Genomic DNA, 16106 nt, shown 5'->3' with positions numbered 1-16106 from the left:
AATCTCTGCCGAGCCGCTTACCAACAGAGGGTAGCCAAATACTACAACCAAAGGGTCAGGCCCAGGAGCTTCGGATTGGGCAGTCTCGTCATGAAGAAGAATCCCCTCGCCGTCAAGGAGAGCTCATTCGATCCGAACTGGACCGGACCATACAGAATTACAGGCATAGTCAAGCCTGGCACTTACAACTTGGCCACTCTGGCTGGGAAGTCTCTCAAGCATAGCTGGAACGCTGAACACTTGAAGACTTATTACCAGTAAAAATGTAGTTAGGATCGGGGACTGTCCGACCTAACACCCATTCCAATCAATGAAGAGATGAACACATTTTGACTCATTTTCTTCTTATTTTTCGAAGCAAACACTGGGGACTCTACTCCTATATACTTTCAACAAAGAGGAAAGATCTAAGTGTTTCCTTCGAAAAAATAGTAAACTCATGTGTCGAGCTGGCGCGCCACTTTCGGCCCGACGCTCGGCATATTACAGACTCATCAGGTCTATAAACTCATGTGTCGAGCAGGCGCGCCACTTTCGGCCCGACGCTCGGCATATTACAGACTCATCAGGTCTATAAACTCCTGTGCCGAGCTGGCGCGCCACTTTCGGCCCAATGCTCGGCATGGTACAGACTTATCAGGTCTATAAAAATCCCTGTCCGAGCCGAAGTGACTTCCTACAGTCCTAACGTTCAACAGGATATTTCTAAAAGAAAAATATGCACTCCAACCAAAACTTTCATCGTGCATGCCGAGCCGATCTGAAAGTAGGTTTGAATATTTTTTCCAAAAAACAAAATTCCTAAATATCTCAATGGGTGTGCCGAGCCCATCCGGGATCACTAGTCTTTTTCAAAATTCTTACTTATCTTGGTTATGCTTATCAAGCTGATCCGAAGACAAGTTCTAATTTATCATTACCATTCATTTTCATTGCGATCGGCATGCTGAACCGACCTCAAAATGTCTTGGTTTTTATTATGTTTGTCACTTTTATCATTTTCTTATCCATGTGTTACTTGTTATATCTTTAGCTTAATCTCCGAGCTGAACTGATAATAACTTGGCTCATAAAGAAAAAACTGATAAAATAAACAACATAAAACCAAATACAAATTGTTCCAAAATCAATTAAACCCGAGCCACACTTCGGCTCGGGAACAAAAACAAAACAACACGAAAATTAAACAAAAGCAGCCATCATGCAGATCGCTCGGCAGGCCCTTCCTGGATCGGCTCGGTGGACTCCTCCGGCGTCTCCTCGCCGAGCTGCACCACCTCAACCCCGCCGATCTGCATCTTAGCATTGGGATCGGATTCGGGGACTGGGGGGATCGGGGTCGGCTCGCAGTCAGGCAGCGGAGGATCCTCCGGAGTCAGCTCGGCTTCGGTGGGGACTTGGCGATCGGGAGGAGGAAGTTCGTCATGCTGACTTCCCTGGGATCGGACTCGCCGAGGAATGAGACATCCCAGTCCGGCCTCTTCGACCGGATCGCCTCCAAAAGCTCCTGATACCCTTCAAAATGGGCATCAGCCAGCGCCTGGACGCTCGGAAGCCCGGCCCGGCGCCGAGACTCAGCGGCCCTTCGCTCGGCCTCCTCGACGTCCTGCTGGAGTTGGTCGGCGAGTTGCCCCAGGTCAGCCGCTTTCTGCTCCGCGGACACAAGCTCCTTCCCGAGCCGAGCGACCTCTACCTCCTTCTCGGCCAGCTTGGATCGCAGACCCGCCGACCGATCGCGCTCGGCCTTGACCGCCCGCTCGGCCTCGGCCAGCTTCTCCTTGAGCTCCAGGATTTGCTCCCGAAACCTCCCCATTTTCGCCTCGGCCTCGACGGCGGCGTGGGCGGCTTCGAATTGCCTCATGGCGAGCTGCAAGAACAACAAAAAAGAACTTATCATTAATCCGAACCGAGCGGATGAACGTAGTCCGAAGTGAAGAGGACTTACCAACATGGCTTGCCGGGATGTGCTCAGAGCTTTGTGGCTGAAGCTCGGCTCCTCCTGACCGGCCCAGAGCCCCTCCTGCACCTTCGACGTCATCACGCGCTTGAGGCCCGAGACGAACGGCTCGAGGGAAGGGTCTACTTCCACCGTCTTCAGGGGTGCCGAGCCAGACGCTTCGGCACCAGGACCACTGGGCTCGGCCCGAGCTCTCTTCTCCACCCGGGCCTCGGTCTGGGGAGCTTTCCTTTTTTCGCCTTGCCGAGCCGGCCTCGGCACAGAAGGTCCAGGTTGAGCTGCCGCTGCGACAGGAGCCTGGACCGGCTCGGCAGGAGCCCGCCCAGCGGCCCTCCTCTGGACGCTCCGAGCGGCCTTCCTCCTAAGACGAGCCTCCAGCTCGGTGGGCGCCATTCCCCTCTAGGCTCGCGGATTCCACCTGGGCACAAACCAGGAGATCCCGCTTGATCTGATCTGAGTTTCCCCGAGCAGAAACTTAGTTGACAAGTATTCTGCTGGTGAGTCCCTGATCGCAGCGATCTGGTCCTTGAGCTCGCCCCTCAGCTTGTATTTGCCCTAACTGACTGCAAAGGTGAAACCAAAAAGAGTTAGAAAAAAAAAACAATTATTATAAAACATGTACAAATTGCCTTCGGATCGGCCCCAAACTTCCAATGCCCACCTGGAATCCTAAAGGCTCTGGGGACCCGAGCCGAGGTAGTGTTGTTCGGATCGGCGAACTCCCAATCCCCAGAGACAAAGAAGTATCTTTTCTTCCATGTCTTCTGGGAGGAGGGATTCCCACCGAAGAGTGGCCCCGAATACGCCTGGAGGTTGTAGAATCCGAGCTCGCTCTGCTTCGACCTCAGTGCGTAATTGCAGAACAGGAGATCCTTGTCTGGCACACACTTGTGCACTTTGTGCCACAAGATGTGCATTGACAGGATAATCCTGTATACGTTTGGGTTTAGTTGGTGTGGCGCCGCGCCGATCGTCGCGAGCCAGTCCTGCAGAAAGGGGTGCAGGGGAAGCCGAACCCCGTTCTCGAACATCTCGGGGTACATTGTCACCCATCCTGTTGGGGGTCGGCTCGGCTTCTCTCCCCCGATCGGCAACCTCGTCAGCACGGATTCGGGAAATGAGTACCTATCCCTCAAGTCCCTGAGATGGTACTCGGTCATCTCATTGGGGATCTGATCGGCCTTCCACGCCAATTCCTCGTAGAAATCCGGGTCGATCGGACTCCCCGTCACCTGCTGAGCCGAGGTCGAAGCAACATGACCCCTGTCTCTTTCACTGGAGCCCGAGGTCAGCCTGCTCGGGATGGTCGCGATCGGCTCGACATCAAGGGGTTCTTCGTCACCGCCTTCGGCCACCCCTTGTTCCCGGTCGGAACTCAGTACTTCGGGGTTTTCCTGATCCCCTCGAGCTCGGCGCTCCTCGCCTGGATTGCGATTCAGCGCCGAGCTGACCTCGTCCAATTCTTCGGACAAACCGTCCCAGCTTGCCTCACCCGCCGGAGGACTCCGGCTCAGCTCGGCGTCACTTTCTCCGTCAAACGCCTCTCCGGAGCCGAGCCGATCACTTGAGTCGGACCCAGACATTACTAACAGTTTCTCTTTTTTCTCTCTCTTGCTTTTTGGATCAAAAGGGGCCCTTTTTCAAGAACACCAAGAACACACACCCAGAAAACCCGAAATGCAAAAAACTCAGAAAGGAGGAGAGTCACTTACTGGTTTTCCTCCGCCCAAAGTTTCCGCCCCCAACACCCTCGGAACCACCTCGCCTATCGCCGTGTTTGGTCGGACTTGGGATCGGACCACCACTCAACCAACGGGGAGAGAGAGAGAATCGCGGTGGGAGAGAGAGAGTTTCGCAGGGAGAGAGAGAGTGAGCTTCTGAGAATGTGAAGGGAAGGAGAGAGAAATGGTCACTTTTATGCCCCCATGCAAATCAATCTCGGCCGTCCAAAAGTGGCGCTTCAAATCTCAGATCTTGACACCTGTCAAGCATTCAAAATACCCATAAATGAGGTGACCCTTACGTTCCCCCATGCAGAAATCAAACGTCCCTTCACCTGCCCCCGAGATATTTTGGCCAAACACAAGTCATCACTTGTTCGGATCTTCAGGAACATGGTCCTGTTGAGTTCGGCTCGGATCAAACAAAAATGCCATTCTTGAGAAGGTCATCACACTTCAGCTTCCAACCCACCACTGTCCGCTCGGATCGGAAGCTGGGGGACTCCTGTTTGTGGGTAAACCCATACCGATCCAACAGCCAATCCTGGCTGGACACGTGGCTGGTCAGACTTTGACCTCCACATCATCACTGCCCAGCACTTCCTCCGCCAGCTCAGACCGGATCTCCATGTCGGGTCCACCATGTTCGGCCCGGGCCGAACCGATGATCTTCCAGGGGATTGAGTGCCCATCTTTCCACGGTCATTCCAGTTCGGCTCGGCTCGGCACCGAAGTGACCTCCTTTCGAGTTCTGACGTCGGCCAGTTAGGGCTCGGAGGGACCCCTATCTCTCGGGTCGGCTCGACTTGGAATCCCATGTCTGATCCGATCATGCATGAACTTCGTGCGTACGCACAGGAACATCTGCTCGGTTCGGCTCGGCTCTCCGCCGCCACTCTATGGGAGAACATGTTGGTCGGAACCGCCACACTTAAATGCACCTGACATAAATCCTCTGACAGATGGAATGTCCCAGTCTGCATCCATGACTATTGAGGTAGTTTGCCTGGGCCTTCCAACCTTGCATTTAATGGAGCATTCATTGCAGCATTGAATGCTGAGGGGGTGAGTAGCTGTGCATGCAACTAGTTCTGACCAAGCAGGTGAGTCACTGGCAACCATTAATTCACATGCAGATAACTTACTTATCAAGTTTTCCTTTGCTTATATATATATCGACCCTTAGGTGCAAAATGGGATCTATCAATCCATCCACAAACACATTTACACAAAACATTCCCACTCACCAGAGAACTTACCCAACTTACTGAGAATAACCCAGAACATTTGCCTTGTTCTTCCCATTCTCCCAAGTTCATCATCTGTTCTTCCTCACCTATCATCAAACACCATCACTGACTTCATCATCGGAGGGTGTTTGGCTGGTACCACACCGGTCCATCTCCTTTGATCTTGTGTTTGTCTACAGGAAGATCTCAATCGACATACACGTCATCATCCAGCAAGGCTTTGGATCAGCCAAGTCATCATTTCTAAGTTGTTGCATCTACCTCACGAGAATTCGCATCAACAATTTTAAACTTGCATGTTTTGGTGGCTTGCTGATTAATTTACTCATTAGTTTCATTAGTTATATATACTATAAAACAACAAAAGGGGAAGAAGCCAAGCAAAAGCAGCTGAGCTTTTTTATGGATTAAAAGCTGATTCTGAAATGTGATATCATATCTTAGAATCCTGAAAGCAAAAGCTCGTGACAATTCCACAACAAAATTCAGAAATTGACCAGTGGTCCTTGCAACTTGAAAGATGTGGGGAAAACACTCAAAAAAAAAAAAAAAAAAAAAACTCATTAAGACGAAACCTGACCATACAGAAGCTGAATTGACTCCTTCTATTTATTATCTACCCATATATGATATATGTCCTGCGAGTGCGAGGCTTACAAGTTGGTAGGCTCAGCTCAATTGCCTACTAGCCTACCACACCGCTCCAATCTACCAATAAATTATAAATTAAACTGGATTTTCTGCAGCAAATAATTCACACAACAAAATCAGAAAGGAAGTTTCTTGTCTTAGCCATTCTCGTACAATACATACAGCAAAATTCACAAGCTTTGACTCTAGAACATGTGACAAAAACTTGGGCCAGGTAACTTATTACAGGAATGTACGTACTTGAGTACATACTCGATACTTCATGCAAACCTCAAGATCACAATTGTTAGAGTGGCTGGCCTTGTGAAATGTGCCTGTAGATAGAGTGGAGGAGTACGTGGGGATGGGGGTGTCATTTTGCTGACTTTCAAATGTTACTTTCATGTCAGCATTTAAACACTGGTCACAAAATTCACTGTTTTAGGGAACTGAGTCACATTAGTGACTAGCCCTCCTAAAAAAGCCAAAAGGTAAATTTTATCCAAGCTTTACTTACTTTTTCTACTTGATACAATCAGGTTCAGTCAGGTCAAAATAGAGACTAGGTAGTGGAGTGCTGGCCCTCCAGTACAGGGTAGCTAACTAGCTTGGTAGGTTCAAAAATCATAATTCATTATGTTATTTGTAGTATAACTCAAATTCAAAAATATAAAAAATATAAAAAGTAGATAGACATTGACATCCTGAAAGAGTGAAAGTTGTTTTTATAGTTGTTTTAAAAGCAAATTACACGTAGATATTTCAGGTTTATATCATTTTTGAAGTTAGTACCATAATAAAAAGAGTTGCACTGATGTATATGCAAAAGTACCCCAATTTTTTTAAAGCCATTTTATTGTGTTACGTTGACTATTAACGACCTTCCAGACAGAAAACTTGACGGAGGTATGTCAGTGTCAAAAAATGGTAGTTGAGGTACGTCTGTGCAATTTTTTTTTTTGAAGTACTAACTTGAAAAAAAAGTGAATGATGATGCACATATACAAGATGATATCATGCATCACATGACTCCCCTAAGGGGAGGGTGCGGCATTGAGACTCTCTTTGTTGTTTCATCTCTTCTATTCTAACACTCTATCATCTCCTCACTATTCTCTCAAAAACCCTAGCTTTCCATAAACTCCTTTTTCTCTTTATTGTGTGTCTTCCAACTTAACCTAGTAAAGTTTAGAGAATCATGCTCATGTCATGTGATGAACCTAGTTCCATGATTCAAAGTCATACATATCTCATGGTACGTTCCTTCTCTTAGAGAAAGTCATTTTAGCTAATTTTTCTCTAAGATCTCATCTTATTAAGATATCACTTAGCGTGTTAGTCTTTAGAGATCTTTCACTTGAAAGATTAGGAATCAAATAAGTGGAAGAAAAGGAGTAGAAGGTGAAACCCTGACCTTGGCCGAAACCCCAAGAGGAGGAAACCCCCAAGGGTGTTCACAAGGACTTGCTCCTTTGGCTTCAAGGGTAAATTTCAAATCTCTCTCTCTTAAAGTTTATGTTTCCATGGTTCTAACAACTTTGATTTTAGTAAAAAGAGAATGTATAAAATGTTTTAAGGTTTTGAATATCTATAGCTTCCGCTCAAATATTTACTTGTTTCTTGATTTCTAAACTAGAACATACATTCCTTTCACTTTGTTGGGCCGCTTCTGTTGGCCCGAGGAGTAAGTGGGATAGAGGAGTGCGAGTCCTAGAAAAGAGAAAAGAAAAGAAAAACTCACATATATTTATTTTGAAATAAAAAAAATATGTACATAGGTATTCATGCGTAGCTTGTGAGTAGATGTCTTCGATCATTTTTTAAGAGCTTGGTCGGTCGATTCTTCATGGTCGGTTGAATCTTGATTGGACGGTGCTAAGAGGAAGGAAAGGTCTTGTTAAGAAAGTGAAGGCATAAAATATTCCGATCGGAAAACTAAGTAAGAAAATGAGTTTGAAAGGGAAATAAGCTTACCTTGGGCGGGAACTTTGCGCTATCACCGATTTTTGAATCTTCCTTTGAGCGAAACAGAGTTGGGAGCTTTCTTGGAAGGATTGGGGCCTAAGAAAAAAACAATCAAAGGAAGATTAATTGATTACAAAAAGAAAATGTTGATCGGAATGAAATAAGAAACCAACCTTGGTCTCCATGTGAGGCACGACCATCCTGGCCGGAAGTGCTATCAATCGAAGTCTCCAGAGCACCACCCGTCACGATCACATCATTATTCTCTTTAGTAAAACCTGTCACCACAAACAAAGAAGCCAAAATTTTCTCCAAGTAAATCAGAGAAAGTAAAAACATAAGTCATATGAGAAAGTAAACGTACCCGATACTTAAGCTTTGGAGGGCTTCTTGACAACTTTTGATTGGAATGGTTTCTTGAGCTTGGCCGACATCAGACTAGCGATTGGCCTTTTATGAGGCTGCACCAATATATAAACCATGAACTAGAAAAGTTCGTCAACCGTGGAAGAGAAGTAGGAGTCATGAGTGGTGATATGAAGAAGATCGATAAGTTCCTTGTGGTAGTTAAAAGCATTGTTCATTGTGGTTGTTGAATCAAAATGTGATATATATATATATATATAATTATTGTTACCCAACAAAATTTCACTCTACTCAATTAGGGAATAGAGTTTTATTATTTAGGGTACGACACATTCAAGATAGAGTGCATCTCTTAATTACAATCCTTTGGTACGAGGGAAGACCCTTTGATTCCAGTTATGACAGAACTGAAATCAATTGATGAGATCTGTGAGTGTTTAGATTTGTGGCTGCACTTGGGAAGTGTCCCAAGTTGCCTACGTACCCTTTTGAAAGGATCAAACCAATTCGTCGTTCTGGATTTGGGATTCTTAATGAGTGAATGACTCATTGGAAAATTGGGATTTAGGTAATTAAAGTGTTTGGTGAATTTGGTGAGTTGAACCAAGGATTTGATTTAGGATGCGATTGTATCCAAACTTGGTTCTAGATTGCCTACGTACCCGTTGCAAGATTAAATCACACGTAATTCCAAGTTTTTGGGAATTAAATTGGTGAATGACTCATTTAAATAATTTGAGTAATTTGAGTAGGCTTTAGACCCCTTGGATTTGATTTGAGAGATTAATTCAGAGAATATTGTGTGTAGAACCAATCTTTGGGAAATTTGAACGGATTTGATTTGGTTGCGGTTGCACCTAAATTTTAGTAGGTTGCCTACATACCCTTGAAGAGATCAAACCGAATGTAGTTCGTTAGGAAATTTGAGAGATTTTATTTGGATGGTTTTGTACTATTTGAGAGATATGATTTTGTACCAATTTGAGAAATGGTTTTGTACCAATTTGTGATATAGTTTTATACCAGTTTGAGATGTTTTGTACTATTTTTGAGGGATGGTTTTGTATCAATTTGAGATATGGTTTTGTACCATTTGAGAGTTGAATTTGAGATTTGGGAATTGGATTTGAGATTTGAAAGAAATGTGCCCATTAATTAATTTGTTAAATTAATGACACATTTTTTTATTTCTTAATGGGCAATCATGAATTTGGAAGATTTGGTTTTGTACCAATTTGAGATTTAGATTTGATGAATGTGCCCACTAAATTTTTTGTATCAATTATTTATTAATTGACACATTTTATATTTTTAATGGGCAAAGAGAATTTGGAAAAAGGACCACTAGGCTTTGTTTATTTTGTACCAATTTTTTTGTAATTGGTATACTAATTTGTTAATGCGCATGTTAGCTTTGACAACAAGCCCATTAAATTTCATTGCTCACTGTTTGATACTTGGCATATATATTTTTTTGGGATTAATGTCATTTTGCTCCCCAGACTATTACACATGTATCAGTTTGCTCCCCAGACTTTTAATTTGGAAAATTAAGGACCCTGACTTTTTCAATTTTGCCAATTAAGGTTATTCCGTCAATTTATACATTTTTCATCTAAAATTTCGAGATGATCAAGCAAAATTTAGCAAGAAATAAAAGAGAAAAAATGATGCACGAGGAAAAAATGATAAGATCTAATTGGAAGGGACCATTTTGCCCTCAAAGATTTGGATAAAAAATGTGTAAATTGACAAAAGAACCTCAATTGGCAAAATTGAAAAAGTCAGAGTCCTTAATTTTCCAAATTAGAAGTCTGGGGAGCAAACTGATACAAGTGTAATAGTCTGGGGAGCAAAATGGTAGTAATCCCTATTTTTTTGTATTTCATTATATAAGCCAAGTCACAATAGATGCAATTCAAATAAGAATTGGCCTCTACTTTCTTGTAGGCCTAGTGAGATTTGGAGGTACACCTCCTTTGAGCACGCAAGCCCACTGGCTTTGATGACCAAAGATGATGGAAAGCAATGCAACCACACCTTTTTTCTTCTTGGAAAAAAACTGAGCAAGCCCTACAAGATGAACTTCTCTAGCTATTAGCCTTTGCCTCTCATTGAGATTTTAAAACAAGTGGCAGCTTCAACATGACTCTATTGTTGCAACTTATATTAAGGCCTTGGAATGATATTTGTTGCTCCAGTACAATAGTTTGTGGAGTTGGACATCAACTTAAATACCATACGGCAGCTAGGCTTTGTGCCAATTCCCAAAGTGCAGCAGCCTCTTTTGGTCTCTTTTTTTAGCTTGCGTGAGCTCACATTGATCCATAAATTCTTTTTTATTTTTACTGCTCATCCCTCCAATTGGACTTGGCAATATTGATCTTTTCTTTTGTTCAATATTGCAGCACAAAAAAGAGATGGAAGTCAATTTGTTTTTTACTTCTTCCTTCATGTGGTGCACCTCTAGGGGTTTGGTATGTCAGAGTAGCAAGGTAGTTTTTGACCTTGCTTTTGTAGGCTACAACCTCCATTTCTTTGGTTTGCAGGTAATACTCACAGAGAGCAAGAAGGCAACCTTTTTTGTTTACTTTATTTTCTTGGCTTTTTGTCACTTGTTTTCCTTTTTTAATTGATGCTCGAGAACAACAAATTTGAATGGATTTATAATGAATCCAGGTTGAAGCCCATAAGAATCAACTTGAGAGGATTCATATAAAATCCAAATTGATGTTGTCCAGGGATAACCAATTTAGGAAATGCAATGCTCACGGGCATTGCTTTAGATCATTTCTTTTTGATGATCCCTTTCGAAGCTTGTTGCTGACTGATGGAGGAGAGATATCTGAGAGAGAAAGCATCACCAATGCCATGGAAGTGGTGGAGGTACCTGAAATTTCTTCAACTTCTAGAACCCTCTTTGCAGCAGCCTTGCGTCTCCAATATGTTCTTACTCTCACTCTTTTTCCACTACAACATAAAACATTTCTATGACACCTGATTTGCGTCATGAAAAGGTTTCAATGACATTTTTCAAATGTCACAAATTACGTTGTAGATACAAGAGTCTTGGAAAGGCGAGTGAAATGACAACATCAAGTAAACACTGTCTAAAACCTGTTTTTATGACATTTGTGAGACATCATTAATAACTTTTTGATGACGCCTCATTCACATCATAGCAAAGTATTAGATGACATTTTATAAATTCCCTTAAACCTTTTGAATATTAGATTACATGTAAAATGCGTCATCTGAACTCTTTGATGGCATGACCAAAGCGCCCTTAATTCTGGAAACTCTTCAATGGCACCTTATCCGTGTCATAGAAAAGTATGAGATGACATTTCATAAATGCACTTAAACTTTTAGAATATTAGAAAACTCTTCAATAGCGCCTTGTTAATGTTATCTAAACATTTTGTAGACTTCCTTATAACACCATAAACAATATTAGATGACAGATGTGAAGTGTCATATAAATATCTTTTAATGACGTGCTTCCAACGCTATTGATTTTATATGTTTTTTTCCAAAATTATTTTAATATTAATACAATTGTTTTATTTTAATATATAATAATGTAAATGCTAAAAACGTACGCACACACATATATATAATAATTAATTAAAAAGAAATTCATGAAATTAAATATATAAACTTTATAAACGTAATATATACATAAATGTCACTAATAAATAATAATATTTCTATTTAGTCAAAAAATGTAATACATGGTGAGAAAATCTAAAACATAGTAATTGATAGCTAAGTCCCAAAAGTTCAGAAAGCCATCAACCATGTACTAATTTGAGAGTTTGATACTTGTATGCCAAAATGACCAATATTTTTGCCCTCACCATGTATCTTCTTTACCTGCAGTGAAAAAATAGTACACACACTCAATTTAAATAAAGGTGTTGTAAGAGAGCTTCTCAAGTTGTCATCTATTCCTCTGATGGGTTTACTTCCAATTTGCTAAAGACAAGTTAAAAGAATAAAAAGATGCAATCAGCAACAAAAAAAAATGACAAGGAGATGTCATGAAAAATTAACTCCTTGATGGTTGTTTTCTTTGGTAAAGTCATATGCAATAAAAAAGAATAATTAAATTCATGAATGCATTTAGAAAATTTTGTTCGAGTAGGGGATACTAAGCCCAAGGCCATCTGTTTGTGGATAAATCCACATGGATTCAATGGCCAAACACAGACCAACACGTGGCACACCAGGTCCCATTTTTGCTCAGATTCTTTGATGGTCAACTTGGTCAGACCCAGCCATCTGTGTCATCATCTTAGCTCAGCAAATGCCAACAACATGTACATCTGAGATCGGCTCTTACCTCCGGGTTACCCATGTCCGATCCGAACCGACATTGAGATCCACCAGGAATTTGAGAGATTATCTTTTTCGAACACCATCAGTTCGGCTCAGATCTGGAGATCATCTTTCTCCAGTCACATCTCAACCATTGGTTCGGCTCGGCCCGGCCCAATGACCGATCACGATCAGACGTGCTTCGACAATCTTGTCACCACCTGATCATCTCAACCATTGGTTCGGCTCGGCCCGGACCAATGACCGATCACGATCAGACATGGATCTCCACATCACCACATCAACTCAGTCCATTCCATTCCCAGTTCGGATCGGCTCGGCTTTGGTGATCGTCATCTCAGAACCTAGTTGCGGCTGGATTTCACTTGAGAGGATCACTGCACTACCTACCTAATCGGCTTGGCCGACTTGTCTAAATCCGATCCGATCACACATGGGTTTCACGTCTACACGTGAGGACATGTGTTCGGATCGGCTCGGCCTCCCACCGCCATCCTAAAGAAGATCACGTTGGGACGAACCGCCATACTCAAGTGCACCTGACGTGACTCTCTGACAGATAAGACATTCCAGCTCACAGCCATGACTAATGGGGCATTCCACCTGATCTTCCATCCTTGCATTCAATGCAGCATTGAATGCAAAGGAGGTGAGTAGCTGTGCATGCTACTAGTTATGACCGAACGCGTTGATCTCTCTCAGCCACTCAATCACATGCAGGTAACTTACTCTCCACACCTTCCCTTGTCTATATAAACCAACTTATATGCACAAAGCCAGAATCCCCACCCATCCAGCCATCACAAAGCAAACACTTGCACAAACTTTGGCTTACCAAAAACACACTTGGACTTATTGAGAATAAACCCAGAACATTTGCCTTGTTCTTCCCATTCTCCCAAGTTCATCACATGTTCTTCCTCACTTCCATTCAAACACCATCAAACACACATCACTGACTTCATCATCGGAGCGTGTTTGGCTGGTACCACACCGGTCCATCTCCTTTGATCTTGTGTTTGTCTACAGGAAGATCACATCATCATCATCTAGCAGGACTTTGGATCAGCCAGGTCACTACCCCTAAGTTGTTGCATCTACCTTACGGGAATTTTGCATCAACAGATTGGCGCCGTCTGGGGGAAGATCGACTTCAGCCGTTGTGTTCATCACCACAAGTGCTAAGCTCTTCCTTCACACAAGTCATCATGACTACCATCTTTCGCGACAGTAGCTCTTCCTCAGGAAGATCCCAGAATGATGAACAACATCAGCCTGAGACACCTGAAAAGACGAGAAGAGCCAATCCCTCTGGAAGAGCTGGGATCAGCAATGACCCAGCCGATCTCAGAGCTACCAATAGGCTCTTGAGAAGGGTAAATCAAGAACAACTTGCTGCTGAGAACGAACTTCTTAGGCAAAACAATGAGCTTTTTACTAAACAGGCAGAACAGACCGCCGAACTGCAACGCCCGAGCTCAGCAAGGGATGAGTGTTCGGATCGGCAATAACACGAGAATGACCCGAGCTGATCCCGAGGTTCTTTCTCCAGCTCGTCCCCCACAAGTCACTCAGGCTGACATCGACAATCACCCTTGCCGACGGAACATCGATTGCTCATTCCCTGGCTTCGAGAGGATGCCCTTGATTGATCAGCTCGAGTTCTTAAATGCTCGACAGATCATCTAACAAAAACGCCAGGCCTATGTCAGAGACTCTACTTCACCTCCTGGAAGTTACCATGATGATCCGAGCGAGGAACCGAGATCGCCGATCCGAACCAGACTGGGGACTCCACTCGGAAACCCAATACGGACCGGATCGGCCGAACAAAGAACTCCAACCAGGAGTAGACTTGGTCCGCAGCCGAATGTATTCCCGGAAGAAGAGCCCGAACCTTCCTCTTCCAGCACCCAGACCGGCAGACAACCTACACGGGATCGGCTCGGCCCAACCATGGTCATGTCCGACCGACGTCCGGTGAGTGAGAGGATCACTCGTCAGCCGGTAAACGAGAGACTCGGTAACCGGACCGAGTGTCCAGGGGAAACTGCGGCCGAGCCGACCCCACCCAATGTGGAAAATCTTGTCCGGACTTTGGTCCAAAGCCAAATCTGGAGTGTCCACGATCGGCTCGGCCAAGTCGAGGTCTCCAGGGGGTACACCGGTAGAACCGATCACGGGGAAGAGCTCCCCCTCCCATATACCAGCAGGATCATGGATGCTGAGGTCTCCCGGGATACAAAACCCCCCAAGATGGATCAGTACGACGGGACTAGAGATCCCTACGATCATCTTGACAGCTTCAGATACGCCATGGAGGCCCGCCAGGCATCTGAGGCCACGAAGTGCAGAATCTTCCCTTCAACCTTGAAGGGATCGGCTCGGGGGTGGTTTCGAACTCTCCAGCCGAACTCCATTGACTCTTTCTCCGATCTCCGGAGAGCCTTCCTGACGAGATATCGGGTTGTATCCGAACGACTCTACAACTTGAACGATATGTCACTCATCAAACAGCAGGAAGGGGAGAGCCTTAAGACCTATCTGATCCGCTTCAACATCGAATACACGAAGTGTGATGATTGCGACGACAGATCGGCTAAGAACGCTCTTATGCAAGGTCTGCTCGCCGGGGGACTCCGCTCTCATCTGATGAGGAACCCTCCATCCACCTACGACGAGCTCTCCGCTGAAGCCACCAAATGGGCTCGAGCTGAAGAGTGGAACGCTCAAGTGGAAGCACTGAAAACCAACCAGTCAACTCCTAAGCGGAAGGAGGAAGAAACCTCATACCCTAATCGCCTGTCTCAGGGGAAGAAGACCAAAACTGCGGAGTCAAGCCAACTCCTAAGCGGGGAGCCTCGTTACGTCCAGTACCTTGAGTTCACCCCGTTGAACACAAGCTTGGAGGATATCTTTTCCAAAATCAAGGATCTGCTCCCGGTCCCTAAGGAGATTCGAGGTCCACCTCAGGACAAAATCAAGGAAGATATCTATTGTAGGTACCATTCCAACCATGGTCACGTCACGAACAACTGCTACTCTCTTCGCGACGCAATAGAGACTCTCGCCCGAGCTGGCAAGATTAATCAATTCTTGACCGGAGCCCCAAGGGTGAAGATCACTGACCCAAGGAGGACCACCAACACCGTTGAAACCAGAGATACTCATATTGGTTGAGGGCTGAGACCTTCGACTTCGCCTCTGGCCCTTCAGATCGGGTCGGATCATCCCGGCGGATCCCCCACATCCAATCCGACCCGATCTGAGGATATTCTAAGAATTGAGTGTTCATCCTTTCTTGGTTATCCCGGCTCGGCTCGGCTCGGCTTTGGTGATCATCATTTCAAATCCTAGTCACAGCCGGATTTCACTTGAAAGGATTACTGCATTATCTGCCTGATCGGTTCGGCCTCTCCCTATTAGGGATTGGGAAGAGGTCCCGATTTTTTCGAGGAGAAATCGGACCAACCTGTTCGGATCGGCTCAAGACTCAGATCAGCTCGGCTCAGTGCTCAAACGCACTTGCATACCTACGCACAAATACTGAAGTGTTCGCCTGGTTCTACAATGGTGTTCTAAACATTTCCTCTGACTTGATCAAGATCGGGGACTGTCCGATCTGATCTTCTTTCGACAAATATAGATGAACACATCTAGATCCACTTTGATTCTCAGATTTTGAAGATAAAAACACCTGGTCCAAGCCGGAGCGACTGGCCAACAGGAAAAGACTCATCAGGTCTATAAAAACCCATGTCCGAGCCGAAGTGACTTTCTACAGTCCTAACGTTCGACAGGATATTTCTAAAAAAAAAAATATACCCTCAAACCCTCAAACTCAAACTTTCATCGTACATACCGAGCCGATCTGAA

The sequence above is a fragment of the Dryas octopetala genome, chromosome 1 (assembly GCF_963921425.1).
Source record: "Dryas octopetala chromosome 1, drDryOcto1.1, whole genome shotgun sequence".
NCBI lineage: Eukaryota > Viridiplantae > Streptophyta > Magnoliopsida > Rosales > Rosaceae > Dryas > Dryas octopetala.
The sequence above is the reverse complement of the archived record's forward strand: the minus strand, read 5'-3'. Positions refer to the sequence as shown.